Source organism: Emys orbicularis, chromosome 7, assembly GCF_028017835.1.
Source record: "Emys orbicularis isolate rEmyOrb1 chromosome 7, rEmyOrb1.hap1, whole genome shotgun sequence".
Taxonomy (NCBI): domain Eukaryota; kingdom Metazoa; phylum Chordata; order Testudines; family Emydidae; genus Emys; species Emys orbicularis.
In genome coordinates this window covers 25,359,086-25,378,635 of record NC_088689.1, presented here as the reverse complement: position 1 = coordinate 25,378,635, position 19,550 = coordinate 25,359,086, and the positions used below count along the sequence as shown (strand labels likewise).

General features: G+C 39.7%; 1 protein-coding gene across 1 annotated transcript in view; it reads right to left on the bottom strand.

Annotated features, from left to right (window-relative positions):
* Positions 1–18,774, bottom strand: part of MGMT (O-6-methylguanine-DNA methyltransferase) — a 302,784-nt gene extending 284,010 nt beyond the window's left edge. The window contains exon 1 of the mRNA XM_065408056.1: positions 18,678–18,774. The gene's annotated coding sequence lies outside the window, so the exon portion shown is untranslated. The remainder of the gene's footprint in view (positions 1–18,677) is intronic.
* Positions 18,775–19,550: the final 776 nt, after the last annotated feature.

Below are 19,550 nucleotides of genomic sequence, written 5' to 3'. Positions count from 1 at the left end.
GTGCACCAACCCTAGGATTCACACTGACACATAACTGAAGAACGTCTGTTGCCAAGTTTATCTACATTAACCCTTACTAGATCACTATTTGACTTACCCATTGAATTATTGTCAATATGACAACTTATCCTTTCCTTTATGACTGAAGTTACAATGCTTATTCATCTGATAAAGCGATTGCAGGATTGATCCCTACTTTACAAATCATATCAAGAAATGACAGAGGGAAGAGAATATGGGAAGGATGAGGGTTACAACAGTAAAAGGTTAAAGACCTTCTTTATTAGATGTACATTTTATTACATGTTCCCACATTTGAACCCCAGGCATTAAATATTTATCTTTCTAGCAATATATATTGTTAAATTCACCATCAGATGAATTTATGAAGTGATTCTAATCAAGGTGTATTTCAGTAAGTATGGGACAGAAGAGAATAGGAGAACAGTTATAAAATCACTAGTAGTAGTGACAATGTTGAGACCTGCTTATACAAAACTGAGAATTATTGTAAAAAAGTTATTTATTATTTGGCGAGATAAACTATTTGAAGGGGGACTATTTTTGTGTATTGCAGAACTCTTAGTATACTGGCAGTTCTAAACAAATACTTAACAAAAATAATAATCTGAATCAAAAAGAACTGCAAGGTGACATAATGTAACCTAGTTGGAAAAGAAAAAAAAATAAAGCAGAATTTGAAAGAATGAGACTCAATTTGAAGAAATTTTACAAGTAACAAATGGCAGAAATACAACATTAACATGCTCTTAGTTAACTATACATCACTCTGCAAGATGTGCAAGATGCAAGAACTGTTGTCTGTTTTCACGGTGCTTGAGCTAAACTTCATTTAAATTAACTCCTGAATTAAGTTTTGATTTATACTTACAATAAGTGTTAAAAAACATTGTCACTTCACTTACATTAGTGTGGAACAACAACTAAACTAGAGCATTGCCTATTCTTGCTCAGAACCTCTCCTTACAAGATACTCTTTCAGTCCACAGAAATGTGTACATCTTAGCAGGGAAAAAAAAATTCACACTCTTTCCCCTCCCTGCACTCAAATGTGGCACTTGAAGCTGGGTTACTATAAAGTGGGAACTTCACAGAGGTCAAGTGTTGGATCTCAAGTGATAGGAAAGGGTGTTCTTTCTTTCAGCTCTCCTGCTGACTAATCCAGAGAAAAGCATTGTTTTGCATTCTAGTAAGATCCACTTGCTTCCCTATCTTCCCATTGGGAAATAAAATGTTGCAGAGACAGCAGCTGCTCATGGCTGAATGAAGGGCTGCTTTAATATGTCAGGTAAGCTAGACAACAAGCATTCATTCTGACTGAAGCAGCTTAGAACTGAAGAGACAGCTCAAGAACAGAAGTGTATGGGACAAATCTATTCAGGAAACAGTTAAAATCCTTCTAACAGAAAACTTTACATATATTTATTAAAATTTGAATTACAGCATGTCTACTTATATTAATTAGATTTACCTGCCTCTCTCTCAGCAGGCCAGAAACCTACATCAAAATATGATTAGCAAGAAACAGCTCAAGCAGCAAAGTACTTATATTGATATCTAAACACCTCAAAATCTAAGCATTATACATAATTAGATGGATCTCTGATTCTCTTTAGCCATGCCCCTGCCACTTCTCTTACGATACTGCAAGAAAGCCAGAGTGAAGATGCGGATTTTACATTTTGTTCTGAAGGAGCGAAGGCTTGTAGTCATTCTAATTAAACATCTTTTGTCAGCAAGTTCCACAGCTACTGGGACAGCTCCTTTTCCCATGTACTGGGACAAAACTTTTTTGTTTCAGAAAGTAGATATAGTAGCAAAGGAGACAGCAATTTTAGGCTTGATTCTGACCAATAGGGAAGACTCAGTAGCAAATCAGAAGGTGGGAGGCAATTCGGGTGAAAGTGATCATGAAATGATGATTTCATGATTCTAAGGAAAGGAAGGAGTGAGAACAACGGAATAAGGACAATGGACTTCAAAAAAAGTAGACTTTAACGAACTCAGAGAACTGGTAGGTAAGTTCCCATAGGAAGAAACCCTAAGGGAAAAAGGAGTTAAGGAGACGGGGCAGTTTCTCAGGGAGACAATATTAAAGGCACAAATGCAAACTATCCTTATGCAAAGAAAATATAGGAAGAATAGTAAGGGACAATATGGCTCCATCCGGAGCACTTTAATGACCTGAAAATCAAAAAAGAATCCTACAAAAAGTGGAAAATGGACAAATTGCTATGGAGGAGTACAAAAGAACAGCACAAGTATATAGGGACAAAATTAGAAAGGCTAAGGCACAAGATGAGTTACACCTAGCAAAAGGACATAAAAGGCAGTAAGAAAAGGTTCTTCAAATACATTAGGAGCAAGAGAGACGAAGGCAAGTGTAGGATCTCTACTTAATGGGGAAGGAGAGCTAAAAACTGATGGCATCAAGAAGGCTGATGTATTTAATGCCTATTTTATGTCAATATTCACTGGAAAGGCTAATGATGACCAGATACTCAATAAAATTTATATTAATAACAAGGAGGAAGGAATGCAAGCCAAAATATGGAAAGAACTGGTTAAAGAACATTTAGATAAATTAGATGTCTTCAAGTAGGCAGGGCCTGATTAAGTTTATCCTAAGGTACTGGAGGAACTAGCTGAATCAACCTCAGAACCGTTAACAATTATCTTCAAGATCTTATGAAGGATGGGTGAGGTCCCAGAGGACTGGAGGAGAGCCAACCTAATATCTACCTTTTAAAAGGGGGAAAGGAATTATGGAACACTCAACCTAACTTCAATACCTAGGAAGAACTGGAACAAAATTAAAAAATTATAAGCACCTAGAGAATAATACAGTTATAAGGAATAGCCAGCTTGGATTTGTTAAGAACAAATAATGTCAAACCAGCCTAATTTGCTTCTTTGACAGGGTTACTGGCCTAGTGGATAAGGGGAAGCAGTGGACGTGATATATCTTTATTTTAGTAAAGCTTCTGACAAAGTCCCACGTGACATTCTCATAAGCAAACTAGGGAAATGTCGCCGTGATGAAATTACTATAAGGTAGGTGCATAACTGGCTGAAAGACCGTATATCAAGGGTTCGCTGGCAAACTGGGAGGGTGCATTTACTGGGGTCCTGCAGGGATCTGTCCTGGCTCCAGTACTATTCAACGTTTTCATTAATGACTTGGATGCTGGAGTGGAGAGCTTGCGTATAAAATCTGCAGATGTCACCACCTCAGAGAGGTTGCAAGCACTTTGAAGGCCACAATTAGAATTCAAAACAACTTTGACAAATTGGAGAATTTATCTGAATTCAACAAGATAAAATTCTATGAAGACATGTGCAAAGTACTTCACTTACGAATACAAAATGGGGAATGGCTAAGTGGTAATGCTGTTGAAAAGGATCTGGGAGTTATTGTGGATCACAAATTAAATACAAGCCAACAAGGGTGATGCAGTTGCAAAAAAGGCTAATATTCTGGGGTGTATTAATAGGAAGTAACTCTCTGCTCTACTTGACATTGGTGAGGCCTCTGCCAGAGTATTGTGTCCAATTAAGGGTGCCATACTTTAAAAACAGATGTGAACAAATTGAAGAGAGAGTTCAGAAGAGAGCAACAAAAATGACAACAGGTTTAGAAACTGATCTATGAAGAAAGGTTAAAAAAACTGGGCATGTTTAGTTCTGAGGAAAAGAAGACTAAGAAGGGACCTGATAGTCTTCAAATAAGTTAAGGGCTGTTATAAAGAGAACAGTAATCAGCTTCTTTTCCATGTCCAGTGAAGATAGGACAGACAAGATGTAATAGGCTTAATCTGCAGCAAAGGAGATTTAGGTTAGCTATTAGGAAAAATCTCCTAATTATAGCGGTAGTCAAGTTCTGGAATAGGCTTCAAAAAGAGGTTGTGGAATCTCCATCATTGGAGGATTTTAAGAACAGATTGGACAAAAACCTGTCAGAGATGGTCTAGGTTTACTTGGTCCTGCCTCAGTGCAGGAGGCTGGATTTGATGACTACTCAAGGTCCCTTCCAGCCCTACATTTCAATGACTCACTCAAGTGATTGCAAGTGCCATTGTTCCAGAATAATATAGCTGTTATGGGAGGTCATATTCAAATAAAGTGAAGAGAAATTGTAGGTTGCTTGGGCCAAATCCATTAAAGGCTTTGGAGATCATGAACAACGCTTAAACTTCCATTCATATTCAAATATCACCCACAATACTTCATCAGGAAGCCAACATGACAGTTCCTCAAACCAACACACACTGGGTTCTGGGTTTTAATAAAGGCTTTGTGTTCAGAAAGCAATACACAGTCTAAAATAGTTCAGCAGGGTGTGATTCAGCATCCTTTATGGAAAAGTAGAATCTCTTAGCTTCTGTCAAAGCAGAAACTTATAAGACTTGCTTGTGCTAAAGTCTGTATCTGCTAATGTTTTTTGCTACTGATATTTCAAATCTTCTTTCAGGCTTTTCATGTTCCAGTTCACCTAAAAACTGCAGAATCTGCAAAGACAACAGGCAGACAGGGATGTCTTGGTGTCAGATGATTGATTGCATCAGTCAGTGAGGGGTCAATGTCTCACAAGGTCTCCTTCTGCTTGGCCTCACGGTTAAGTATAGTTTTAAGGATATTTTAGTAAATCATGCAGAGGCCACAGCTTCAAAATCAGGTATCTTTGCCAAACCAGTTGAGATTGAGTGCATTGTCTGCTTGCTAGATCAAGGAATGGCGTAGGAATCTTTTCCAAAGCAAGCTACAGTTTTGCTTTCACAGCTGGATGCTAGAAGTCACAGTGGCAAGTTAAGTGAGATGTGTGTGTGGAAAAGAGTGGTAAATAAGGTTAAAACCAGAACCCACTTCCACACTCTTGAAAACTTCTAAAGACACATTATCAAACCATCATTAAACTGCCAGTTCCTGTACTTTATCTGTTTTACCTTTCATTTTACTGCTCCTTAATAGAAACCATCTCCCACAGACCCAGCTTTCTTATTGTGGGTATTACATTCAATGACAGCATTGTGCAGTATTTGAGACACCACAATGCATAACCATAGACTACAAGACAAGGTAATAAAACTCCTTCTATACAAAAGAATACAACAATTAGTGGGAGGGGAGCTGGGAGCAAACTTTATATTTAGGTTGCCTAGCCTTTCCATTATAAAGGATTATTACGACCTTTATTAATAGTTTCAAATGCCTTCACTTTTTACAGCAAGTCTTTCCAATTAAACAAGGAGGTTGCTTATTTTACCTTCAAGACAGAGCATAAGTAGTGTATCTCATTATGCTAAGAACCCTTATGGGGGTGATCTGATGAGCAACCAGGTTATGCTGTTAGTGTGCAGTATAGCGATAATGCCTACTACCATTGCTAATTTAGAGAAACTATATATCATTAGTTCTATGCTCCTCTACTAAAGAGGATCCCATTGGCAGAAGCATGCAGAGCAGGGCAAGCATCTAGCTTCTAAGGCGAAGGAAGGATTCTTCAGAAAGGGACTCAAAGCACATAGCTGCCAAGTTCTGTAAAGCCCCGTGCATGACATTTCAACAGTACTAAAGAAATATGCACTGATTTCCCCCTCAGGGACCACCTGAATAACAAGAGGCATGGAAAAGTCAGGAACTTATTTCTCATGCTCCTCATTGGGGAAACAAGGAACAGTTAGAACTAGAGTATTGGACTAAGGCATCGGGGGTTGCCAGAGGAACAGAAGGAGTGATACACCCTGGCACTATTTTGGGAGGGTGTTTGCAGCTGAGTTTGGACTGGGGATGTTGAGCATGTGTAGTAGCCTCCCTGTCATGGGGTAGGTACACCCTGTCACGGATGCTGGGTCAGGCCTGGTCTACACTTATAAATTAGGCTGAAAAAGTCACATCTCTGAGCACTATAGCTACCCTGATCTAATCCCTGGTGTAAACGCAGCTATGTTGATGGAAGAATGCTTCCATCAACCTAGTTACCATTACTTGGGGAGGTGGAGATCCTACAGCAAAGAAAAAAACCCTTCCATCATTGCAGGAAGTGTCTACACTATGGCGCTGCTGTAGCACCGATAGTGTGGCCACAGCCTTAGAAAAAAAAGCAGCGTGATTCCTTTTTTGCCTCTAACCAGCTCTGCTGGCCAGTGAGGACTAGGGCCCACTTCCTCAGTTTCCAGAAGAAAGTGCTAGGGGAAAGCTCGCGAGGATACAGCCTATAACCGTGCTTGGTAGCTGCTTTGGGTGCAGAAGGAAAGAGTCTTGCAAAGCCTCCCTACCTCAGGGGCCAGTCACAATTTGGCTCATCTTTCACTGATCATCCGGGTTACGAATAATAGATTTTAAGAAATTTTTTTGTTTACCTTTAATAAGCCAAAGTCTGTAAATCATTTTAATAGAAGCACTGTGATAAGCACTATTAGAATAATAAAAAGGTATTTTTCTCAGTTCATCTGCTCATATATAGATGCTAGTAGTAGATTTTCCTTAAAAGGAAGTCTCGAGGATCCACAGAATTTAATGCTGTCTGATTTTGGTACTGGAATAAAAAACTATTATATCAAGTCAGTATATGAATAAATTCCATATGAAAACATTTAAAGTACATTAGATTTTTGGTCAAGATGAAAGACTGAAAAAAATTCAAGCAATCTATTCTAATTGGGTTCCCATGGTAACTGTACAATTGGGTTTTTCAATATAACATCCCAAAGGCCCAATGCACACTTGTAAAATATACTTCAAACAGCCTGAATTGTTTTTACATTACAGCACTCCCAGGAAGATCAATTACTACACATCCCCACCCTAACTATTAGTGGCAGGAGATGTTAACACTATTGGCCATATTAACATAAAAGTCATGTAAGAAACCACCACATATCACAATAATTATATAAAACTAATCACACACTTCAGATTCATCAAACATGTTCTAAGTCATAAACCAATACTAGTCTTGTCACAGGATCATGTTTACCGAATGTAAGAAATCAACCCCAAATATATGCCAAACCATTTTGCTTCCTATATTGATTTCAAGGATAAACAGAATCAATCATTAATAATTACATTATAAGATGACCTGCAGGGTTAATCATATTCTTAGAGACTCTCACTCTGGAATTATCAACAAGCATAGCTGCACTAAAAAAAGATAGCTGAAAAGAATTCAAATCCACATTTTAAATATTAATAGCACAACATAAAACAAAGTGCATTCACTAACATGGGACTCAGTTTTATTTGCACTAATTATAGCAGCAATCTTCTTGCTATTCTATTTAAGACTGAGTGTTTCTATTATAAAGCCTTATTTTCAGAGGTTGATAACTTAGCCCTGTTGGTTCCAAGATGAAATTTTTATGCAACTGTTCTACTCAAAACCATATTTCAGTTACAGCACCACAATGTAAATAGACATCACTAGTTTAAGTTCTTGTTTCACCAAGTAGTTTGAGCTTTCATTTTGGATGTACTGAGCTCCCATCTCTGCCACCTTCAACTGGTGTTGTGGATGCTCAGCCCTTCTGAAAATATCAGGCCCGAAGTGGTAACACTTTTCTTTAATGAGGAAGATCCACAAATTCTGACAGTGGAAAGTGTTTTTGGAAGAAGATACAAGCTTCTTAACTTTGAATGCAAGCCCATCTGCTCCTACTGAAGAGCCCACCAGTCACCTAGTCTTCCAGAGCTAAAACGGAAATGTTGACACTTCCACTCCAAGACACAGGACTCAACATCAACCTCTTTTCTTCCTGCAATTTTAACATGTAATGTTAATCAAACTGGTCCAGGGTATTTTTTTTTTTTGTTCTTGAAACAACATGACCAGAATTCCTCAGGTATCAGAGTCTGTGGACCTGTCTGAAAGAAAATTCACAACAATTGTCTACACACATTGTACAAAGATGATCAGAGTACTATAACAGCTTTTCTGAAGCTAGCGTGATCCAAGTTAAGAGTTCTCAAGTTATTTCAATACGAAGGCACTTCTTAACAGAAAGATTGTGGAAACTATCATGAGTGGAATGGGGAAGAGATTCAAAGACCATATCCCCAGCTCGCTGATGGCAAATTAACAAAAGTTTATACAATTTGTGTAGCTCATTTACAGTATTAGATGCTGTACATTCGGCCATGTAACTCAGTTAAGTTTAAAAAGAAATTAAAAGTAATTAAAGTTGCTCAATAATAAAATCAGTGTACTTTAAAATTTAAAAATAAACATTTTTATCTATACCAGGCAAATCCAACTTGCTTTATTCACATAAGTAATCCCACTCATGTGACAAGTATCAGAGGGGTAGCCGTGTTAGTCTGGATCTGTAAAAAGCGACGAAGAGTCCTGTGGCACCTTATAGACTAACAGACATATTGGAGCATAAGCTTTCGTGGGTGAAAGCTTATGCTCCAATAAATCTGTTAGTCTATAAGGTGCCACAGGACTCTTTGTCCCCTCATGTGAGTAAAGCAAGCAGGATTTAGCCTGTTGTGTGCAACCATATATGTCTAGATTTTGCATTCAAGCTGATGGCTACAGAATACACACACATACACATGTCACCAAGTGTCATTCTTATAAACGGCCAGTGCAGAGGAGCTCATTCAATAGCAAGGAAACAGTACATAACACTAGAGCCCTGCAGTGGGACTGGGGTCCTGCAGGACCCACTGCTATAATAGCGGGAGCAAGTAAAATGTACTTTGTTGTGGGTTGAATTGGGTGGGCAAAATAAAAAAAAAAAAAGACCAATATTTAGCAGGAAAACACTAAATCTCTCGTCAGTTTATCATAAATAGAATTTCAGCGATGTAAACAAGTTTTTTTTAAAATAAAGGTTTTAATACTTAAATTTAAGCGAGGAATAGAAAGATCTGATGTCTATTACAACAGGAGTTAAAGTATTCTTTTACAAAGTTTAAGCAAGACTTGTTTTATTCTTTTAGTGGTAAAAAATGTGTCTGAATTCCATTTATGTATCTGACAGTAACCCTGTTTTGGTTTTGGTTTTAGTAGCATGGGGGCATCTCTCTCTCTTGCTGGATCTTAAGGTTTTTGTGGGTGAGAGCAGGATAAAAAAAATGCAAGAAACAAGGTGGGAGTGGGTATTGCAGAGCGGGATTAAAAAAAAAAATAGTCTTGTGCAGGGCTCTACATAATACCACTAACAACTACTGAAAAGGTACATTGCATTTCAATGTGCTAACTACTGAAAATAATTATTTCGTTGCTTGCATTTTACTGATTGATCTAGGGCACAGACAATTTAAATATAATTATAATGGCAATTGATTACTCAGCACCATCATTTACAAGGCAGCATTAGTATATGTTATTTACTAACAAGAGCTGGCGGAAGGGAACAGGGTTTGCACAGGCAGTGTGTAGTTAGCATGATTTAGAAGCCAGCAAAACAAATCTTAGTTATTAATTCCAAACTGGGCTGTATCTTGCTAATGCATGCTATTTTAATAAAAATCTTTATTCCCTTTATGTGATCTGACCTTAATGCACTAAAAACTGGCTTTTGAATACTGCAATTTAGCTTCCAGTATTTCAGCCGGAAAGTGAGAAAAATCAAAACCATTAAACCAATGAGCTGCCTTAACCAAAAATTCAGCTGAATTCAGGATATTTAAGTTCTGGAATAGGCTTCCAAGGGTAGTTGTGGAATCCCCATCATTAGAGGCTCTTAAGAACTAATTGGACAAACACCTGACAGGGAGGGTCTAGGTTTACTTGGCCCTGCCTCAGTACAGGACCCTTCTCAATGTCCCTTCCAGCCCTATGTTTCTATGATTAAACTATACATTTAAACAGAAAGTAGGAGTAAAAGCTAGAACATACCATGACCCCACAGCCAGATACATGTGGGTAGACTCCTATATCAATACAAAATTCTAATGACAACACATTATCTCCACATAGGCTTAGAGATCAGCGCATGCCGAGGCAATTGCTTAGTGTACGCATGTATGTACGATATAACCATGTCAATGCTAAATGTTCTAGGAACCTCAATTTTCACATTCTCTGACTTTGTGATACTAACCATACAGCTTACATGGACTTAGCTTTACAAATAGGACTTGCCTTCACAAATAGGACTTGTTGGTTAGAAGACCTTGCAAGTCTGCACTTTGTTATACAGAATGTGTGCGCACACTTAAACCTAAAAGTGTTCTTTAATCTCCAAGGTGCAGCATTCCATGTTAAACACTGAGCATATTTGTTTCAAACAGCCATATCTTTGTTAAATTAAAACCAATTTTTTTTTATAGAGTCAGACTTTAAGGCTAGAAAGGACCATCATGATCATCTAGTCTGATCTTCTACATATTGCAGGCCACAGACCTTTGCCCACCCACTCCTGCAATGGATCCCTAACCTCTAGCTGAGTTACTGAAGTCCTCAAATCATGATTGAAACACTTCCAGTTACAGAGAATCCACCATTTACACTACAAGTGATCCATACTCCATGCTGCAGAGGAAGGCAAAAAAGCCCCAGGGTCTCTGCTAATCTGACTTGGGGGGAAATTCCTTCCCAACTCCAAATAGTAGTTAGACCCTGGGCATGTGGGCAAGACCCACCAGCCAGACACCAAGGAAAGAATTCTCTGTAGTAACTCAGAGCCCTCCACATCTAGTGTCACATCACCGGCCGTTGGAGATATTTGCTGCTAGCACTTGCAGATTGGCTGCATGCCATTGTAGGCAGTCTCATCATACCATCCCCTCCATAAACTTATCAAGATCAGTCCTGAAACCAGTTGGATTTTTTGTCCCCACTATTCTTCCAGTACTTCACTTCTCTGATGGTTAGAACCTTTGCCTAATTTCAAGCCTAAACTTATTGATGGCCAGTTGATATCCATTTATTCTTGTGTTCACACTGGTGCTTAACTTAAATAACTCCTCTCCCGTGGTATTTATCCCTCTGATGTATTTATAAAGACCACTCATTTCTCCCCTCAGCCTTCTTTTGGTTAGGCTAAACAAGCCAAGATCTTTCAGATCAAGGAAAAAGCACTAGCCCTCAGTAAGCCACCCCCACCACACACATTTTCTCATCTTTTCCATAACTTGTAAACATATGCAGGCATCATGCTTAAACTGTACAACGCTAAACAATTCCAGATTTAAGCAGAGAACAGGTATAGAAAATTGCACCCTAAAAGGTTAAACTAACTATGGCGTCTAGGGTATTAAAGCACAAATATTTGGCATATGCTCCAGTTAGCCACCAAAATACACCACTGTCAGTTCTTGTGCTGCGTTCTGGTATGAAATAGTTAATAAGCAGTGAAAGTTGACCTGAAAAGGATCATGGATTAGTACCAAAATGATGGTGCATTTTGTTTTTTTTAAAAACCCCTCCACCCCCAATTACTTACCATCCATGATCTATACTTTCTAGTTATGGTCACACTTGAGTTCTTTTTTAGAGTGTACTTTTCGGCAACCTGGAGCAGATCATCACACAAGTAATATTTTTTGCAAGAAACTATTGGAAGAACAATATATGGGAAAATATGTCAGCGCATATTAATGCTATCTTTGTAAGATATAACTCAGTTTCCTGTACTTCCATGTATGTATGACTCGACTCCTGCCAAACCATGGCCTACTTTGGGGCAATAAACGTGGTGATCAATTTAATTCTCTGCTGTAAAATTACAAGATTAAGGCAGCATTTTTGGTGTTCATGTTTTTAGGTGCAAATTTCTTTTATTAGACTTTCACAAAACTCAAATATCTTTCTGTACGTCTGTGTCAGTTTCCTTGTGGATGGTGTACTGGTGTTCTACAAGGCTGCACTATCTCCATTAGCAATCTATTGCATCAGTAGGAAAGAGAGTTTCCAGACCTGGAAGACTGAATTTATGATGCCAGGACAGGTCAGGTTTCTTTTCATAGAATAATCAGGGTTGGAAGGGACCTCAGGAGATCATCTAGTCAGTGAAAAATTTCTAGAGAGAGTTAAAAAGTTTGCAAGAGTAACTAGGAAATGTAGCTGTGTCCTGTCACTTCCTTACAGATTTCAACATTCAAAAATTAGAACTGTTGTCCTACATTTTCCCATTAGTTACATTCTCTTCACCAACCCAGATATCTTATGAACACTCAGTGAACTAGAGAATTGCACAATCTGTCAATAAAGTAAGCGTATTTTGAACTACTGTCCATATGACTCAATTTGTCAGTAAAAACTGCCACCAGCGCTGTGCTTGCAGAAAAATGTCCATAAATGCATTATTGCGACTGGCAGATCGATGTCTATAATAAAAACAAATAGATTTAACAAGTGCTTGCTTTTACGACTTATGCTATTGGTAGAATGTGCATTCAGTTTCACCCTTCGACTTCTGGGAATGGGCAATACAGGCTGTGTTGGATACTTGCTGACTACACTAGTGTTACAAACAGGAAATATTTCTAACACAGGAAATCTTTTAAAGTATTAGGCTGAATACACCTAGGATTTAGCTCATTGTTCTAAACATTTTTTCCAGAACCTGCATATTTAACAACTAAAATAATGAAAAGAATTAAGCAGAAAACTGAAACTTATTTTTAAAACAATTTCATCCCAGGCAGACTGGCTTACTACTTTTAAGGCTGGTGCAGAAAAACTGTATTTTTGCTCCCTAGGGGCCACGATTCAGCTACTATGTCACTAATCTAATTGAGAATAACCATCACTGTTCACACAGAGTTTCAACATTCAACATGTGGGCAAGGGTATCACCTTTTATATCAGCAGCCTCTGGGGTAGCGTAAGAAGGAAATTATGTATTGCTTAGCTAGAGCATGACTGGGTGTAGTGGCTGTCACAGATTGGTTTAACTTTTAAGGATTACAGCTGTTTTAGCTCTACCACATACTTAACTGTGCACTTAAGTAAGGGACAACATTAACAAAAACTACCATCTATTTCCTAAACCTGTTCTTCTTTTGGCTGTATATACCTTTCCAGACTATTAGGTTTCTCCTCTTTGCAACTGAAGTTAATTTATCCTGTCACCTAAATCTACACTTTAAAAAACACTGTTAAATCCCAGCTTGCTTTGGAACAGTCTTTCCACATTATGCAGTTTTCCCAAAATGAACTGCCCAACTCCCTGATTTTGCCTTTTAAGTAAACCCCGATAGCCTTTCCAAAGGGCACAAGCTTCTCCTTCAGGCTACTATCTCTTTAGTGATGCCATGAATTGATTCTCTACATATGTTAAGCGTTAAACAGTGGTGACAAGTTAATTACAGAGTTATCAGGAGATAAAGAAGTCAGGGTAACACAAGTTACAGTATAACTACTATGGTTTCCTATGGATCTTCCGTGTAGTTGCTGAATAAATGGTGTAATTAACTTGTCATGGATCGGAATGCAGATAGAAGCTGCCAAACCCATCCTTACAAGCCCCTAAATAACCTATTTGGCTACATTGATGACAAAATCTTTGAGTAAAAGTTGCTTCTATCCTACCAAATACAAGCAAGATTGTAGGAAAGTTTTAGTGTTTAGGGTATTCCTACTTATAAATCTAATCAAGTCTATGAGCAAAACTATACTGTTTTATTTTTACTAAATGTTGATAAACCTACATTGTATGGATAGATAAAACACTCACAAAACGCTGTTGAGAAAAAAACAAAATACATAGCAACTTCAGAACTTTTAGAGTGAGTATCCTGTATTTCTAGGTACGTAGGAGAAATAGCCTATGGTATTAAGGAAATCATTTTTTTTTTTCAAATCTAAGACTATTTAAACTTGATAGACATGATGGCACTTAAACAGGCTTTCAAAGGAAAACACTGAGGCCTGGTCTACACTACCCGCCGGAATCGGCGGGTAGAAATCGACCTCTCGGGGATCGATTTATCGCGTCCCGTCAGGACGCGACAATCGATCCCCGAATCGACGCTCTTACTCCACCAGCGAAGGTGGGAGTAAGAGCCGTCGACGGGAAGCCGCGGAAGTCCTCACAGTGGGGTAAGTCGGCTGCGATACGTCGAATTCAGCTACGCTATTTGCGTATCTTAAACCGACCCCCCCGCTGTAGTGTAGATGTAGCCTAAGAAGGCACTGCTCCAGCTAGCCAAATTTAGGAATTTTACACAAAGAATAAAAAGCCCTCTACATTTTCTGGAAGAGAAAAACTACTAAACTAGTAATTATGGTTTGAGACAAGATATTCAAAAGGTGTGAACACTGGGCAGGGAACCAAAGCCAAAGTGCCCCATCCACTTCTATGGTGGAGTTAATAAAAACCCTGCAGATCTCAGCCTGTAGGGCAGGAGACAGGGGTGGATGTAAAGAATATATCACCTCTGTGAACTTCTTCCACCCTTCTCTCCAGAGATCCTGTAGAAGCGCTGCCAGAGTTAGGGATTCATACACAAGGAGAACATGCTCACCACAACTGAACATGGTGGGACACCTGAAAGAATAGGGGTGATTGCTCTTTTAATGGACCCATTGTCCTTGGGTTACCAGGGGAGGGAAAATAGACTGTATCTGAGCTAAGCCAAGGGAGAACTAAAGTGCCCAGTTCAGGTGGGGGGACAGAACCAACTGGTGCATAAGAGAAGAGGGCAAGGGGTATTTATACCTTGTGTCCTCCAGACAGAACTCTGTCTCATCACAAACAGCATCCTTCCACGCGCCACATATCCACAGGGATCAGAATAAGGACTGTATCTTTTATGATCTGCTGTGAGTATTGCACTAGTTGCCTTTTTTCTTTTGACTCTGAGAAGAAAGTTTTCCTTCACCACCAGATTGGCCGAGGCAAGATGGGTGGGGTTTGGTTTTGGATTTTTTATTGTTTTTTTGGTTTTTTTTGCTTTCCCCTTGGCAGTTCAGGGACTCATTAGGGTAGGTCAGGAGGTTAGGAAAGATGTCACAACTTAGTAGGTAGCAAGTGTGCAATGCAGATATCATTCCATAAAGGTTTGATTCCCTGCTAAACCAGGTTGGAAGTGGATTTAAGGGAAGGCATCCTCTAAGAAAGCGGGGTAATTGGCTCCTAATATTTGTACACCAGGGAGAGAAAGCTTCCTTTTTTTCATCCCTGCCCCTTAACAAGGGGAGGGCAGCAGTAACCCAGCAATGGGCCAGGACTAGGTTGGAAAGAGGGAATAGGTGATAATGATTAAGGAAAGAATAATTACATGAACTGTACAATTTACTGTTTGTTATCCCCAGATGTAGGAAGTTAAAAAAGCTGTGACTTAATTATACCACACACATTTCATCTGGTCTTTCTTCCTGAATGGACCAGACAAGGACTGGTTTGGTAGGAGAGGGGCATCAGCTCATTAAATCTCATGGGAATTCCACATGACACTTACTTCTGACTCAGCTGAGGAACCTACCTCAACAGGCAGGGAGGAATTTTTCTGTGGGCAGGCACCAATAGTAGATTCCATACTATGGCTCCATTGAAGCTACATTTGCTATGCAATGAAGGGAAGACTAAAGGCCATATACACAGTTCAGCAGCATATCATTTCTATATAGTTACCTTGGCCTCACATGGACTGCCAACATTCAAAGGGTTCTCAGTCAAAAACTTTCACACTTCCACAAAAGGGTTAACCCTAGCTCCCCCAAACAGAATATTCCACAAGCAATCCCATGGAATTTCTAATCTGGCATATGTTTTCCTCACATTCCCCGCATAGGGACAATTTGGACTCAAGAATTAATCAGCTCTGCCACTAAGTGACCTTGAGCAAGTCACTTATTCACACTGTATCTTTATTTCACTGCTTGAAAAAATGAAGATAGTCACCTGTGATTCAGAGTGAGTAAGGATTAATACTTCTAAATTGCTTTGAAGATTTGAAATACTATAGAAGTGCAGCATTCTATCATTTAATAAGGTGAAAGCAGAGATCAAAATAAAAAAAAATAAAAAATGAAGAAGATGCAGAAATTAACAATAACTACACCATGACTTGCTTGGGAATGATGAAGTAGCAAACAAAGAGGATCTTTATATTTACTATCTATATTTTTACTGTCTGTATTACATATATAGCAATAAACAAATACTCCTTATTAACCTTCATTTTGCCTTCTCCTTACATTAAAAAAAAAGGAGTGACAGATTTGGCACCATATTACCAAATATTTTCTACACAGGAAACAATTATCCTTAGCCCAGATTGAGCAGATAAATTCTGGAACATAGTTCATTCTGTCTACAATATTACTTGCTTCCCTTTTTTTCCCCACCATAGGGAGATTTTGTATGACAGAAGTAGATACGGGGCATTTGAAGGGTTTAGTTTTGTTGTTGTAGGACAGGCCCTACGGAGTCACCTATTTGCTTGACATAACAAGAGATCTGGTATTTCCATTTTTATCTCAGATCCAAGATGATGAATATACTAGAAGGCAACCAGATCTCCCAATTCACTGTAGCCTGAGGGAAGGGAGGACAGGGTGACCTGCAATAAAACAAGAATGAGGAGGAAAACTGAAATATTTAGCAAAAAGAACGAGGAGTACTTGTGGCACCTTAGAGACTAACACATTTATTTGGGCATAAGCTTTCATGGGCTAGAACCCACTTCATCAGATAAAAAAAATGGGTGTTGCCATACCAACTCTAACAAGACTAATCAATTAAGGTCGGCTATTATCAGCAGGAGAAAAAAAACCTTTTGTAGTGATAATCAGGATGGCCCATTTCAAACAGTAGACAAAAAGGTGCGAGTAACAGTAGGGGGGGAAATCGTTTTTACTCTGTGTAATGACCCATCCATGCCCAGTCTTTATTCAAGCCTAATTTAATGGTGTCCAATTTGCAAATTAATTCCAGTTCTGCAGTTTCTCGTTGGAGTCTGGTTTTGAAGGTTTTTTGTTGGAGAATTGCAACTTTTATGTCTGTAATTGAGTGACCAGGGAGGTTGAAGTGTTCTCCGACTGGTTTTTGAATGTTATAATTCTTGACGTCTGATTTGTGTCCATTTATTCTTTTGCGTAGAGACTGTCCAGTTTCCCCATGCTAATTTTCCCCCCACTGTTACTCACACCTTCTTGTCAACTGTTTGAAATGGGCCATTCTGATTATCACTACAAAAGTGTTTTTTCCTCTTGCTGATAATAGCCCACCTTAATTGATTAGTCTCATTAGAAGTGGGTTTTAGCCCACGAAATCTTATGCCCAAATAAATTTGTTAGTCTCCAAGGTGCCACAAGTACTCCTCGTTCTTTTTGCTGATACAGCCTAACACGGCTACCACTCTGAAACCTGAAATATTTAGGATTACTCTGTTCCAACCTGCAGATTCCAGATGCAGAGTCCTACTAATACCACTAGTTTATGAGTGCTTGCATCCTTCTACTGTAGAAAACACTCAGAGTCTGGACCCAACTCCACAGTGCTCATGAAACCAAGAACCCCATTACTAGGAATTTTTTTCCCAGCTGTCTCCTTCATGTATTGTAGGATTGTACAGTGTAAATTTCAGTGAGATATTTAAAGTAAGGTTTTATTTTGAAAAGGGTTCACAAAAATTGGCACCTTCTTACTCGTCAAGTCTGCTTTCTGGGTGCATTAGTCATATCTCATTATTCAGTGATGAGAATGCAGATTTTTAAAGACACTTTTTACTAACTGGCCCCCGAAGAATCAACACTGCTCTGGGAAAGCCTAACTTTATTTTTTCCAGCCCCACATAGCCACAGAATTGTTAACTAAGTCCTGCTTTTAGTGCCATCCACACCAACCCATTTTGACTTCAAATTATGCCCTTAAGAACTTCCCCTAGAAGCAGTAGATTGCAAAGGTGCAGCCAAGGACATAATTTGAGATTGGTGGGATTCTACAGGTGTAAAAGAGATTAGCATTTGGCCAACAGAATCTTTACTACTGTGATCTTGAATTTGCAGGCCTGACAGCTAAGAAAAGCTCTCTTTTTATTTGTAAGCTGAACAAATGGGATCTGGAAGTCACTGAGACGCAATACGTGTGGACCCCACGATGCCTTTTTCAAAGAGTCACTTTGGGCGAAGCAGCACACTTTCAGTTTCATCTCATTCTCTTGAAAATTTCCTATTCAGAATGTCCCAGCTGGATACCACCCTACACTAGAGAAATGCACAGCATGCTACAAAACCCTAGCAAAGCTTTAAAAACACCCAAACAAAGGGAGGGAAGGGGAAGAAAACAAACCTTCAAGCACTTTCCCAGGCTGTTCAAAGGGAAGCTGCAGGCACAGCAAAAAAAAAAAAAAAAAAAAAGTTTGAAGAGGGAACTCTTAAACCTGCTCTCCCTCCCCAACTTTGTTTTTTTTAATTACACTAGGGGTTTCAATGACTTTCTAACAAATAAATATGGGGCCCAGCTCCATCTTTCCCTTGTACGAATAATCCTAAACGAGCAGGCCCAGTTATTCTACATGTGTCAACCCAGCCCCCACTCCTAAGCACGGCCGCAGCAAAAGGGAGGAGCCAGGGGAGGCGTTTGCATTTGCAAGCCACTAAGGCTTCCAGAGCTTCAGCACGAACCCCCTGACCTGGAGCAGGAGGAAAGAGGGGACTGAAAACACCAGCTCAGACTCTACTTTGCCCATCTCACCCGCTTTATGCCGCCATCGCTGGCTTTAGAGGGGCCGCAAGAAAATGCACCAGCACTCACCGCTCTGCAGAAGGGATTTAAAAAAAACAAACCACCAACAAAACCCCCTAAGACATCACCACAAGAACAAACGCAGCACCCCGCGCACGCAAGTTGGGCCAGCGGTGACTGCTGCTGCGAGCCCGCTGAATTTCCTCTTACGCAATTTGCACGAGTTAGCTTCAGTGTCACGTGCCCCAATCCTCCTCCCCCGGCGAGCGCGGTGCTGGCACACCCAGAGCCCTGCTGCACCCCGGCGCACCTGCCTGGCGCTGGCGGGCAAAAGGAGCGGCCCCGGCCGGTGCCGTAACCTATGGCTGAGGGGAGCGGGAGCGAGAGTTGCTGCGGGTTGTTGTATGAAGGGGGGAAACAGGCCACTGGGAGGGTTAGTGAAGGGCCAGGCTAGGGTGGGAGGTTTCCTGCGAAATTTGCAGGGAAAAGGTGAAAACCGCATAGATTCCGCTGCTTTTTTAGCTCCAGTCAACATAAAGAACAAGCAGCGCTGCTCCTACTGCATCAAAATAAATCCCAGACCCCCGCTAAAGCACCTTAATGCATGAACCCGGGGGGGCGGAGAATAGATCTGGTACCCAGATCCAGGTGGATCTTGGCACTCTTTGTTTCCAAATCCTCAAATTGTACCACTAAACTGGAGAATGAGCGTAGCTTCTACTGCACCAAAAAATTTGGCCCCGATTCATCCTGACTTACTAACAGTGGAAAAATGTACCTGTGGTTTCTGGATCCTGCCAGTTTTTAGCCCCAGTACTCCCAAGTTCTAAACACAGTAAAAATGTAGGAGCTCCTAGGGCACCCAAAAATGCCAGATTGGTGTGCAACAGGAGCTGAATCCAGACAGCATTTGTATTCCAAACCCCAAAATTCACAAATATG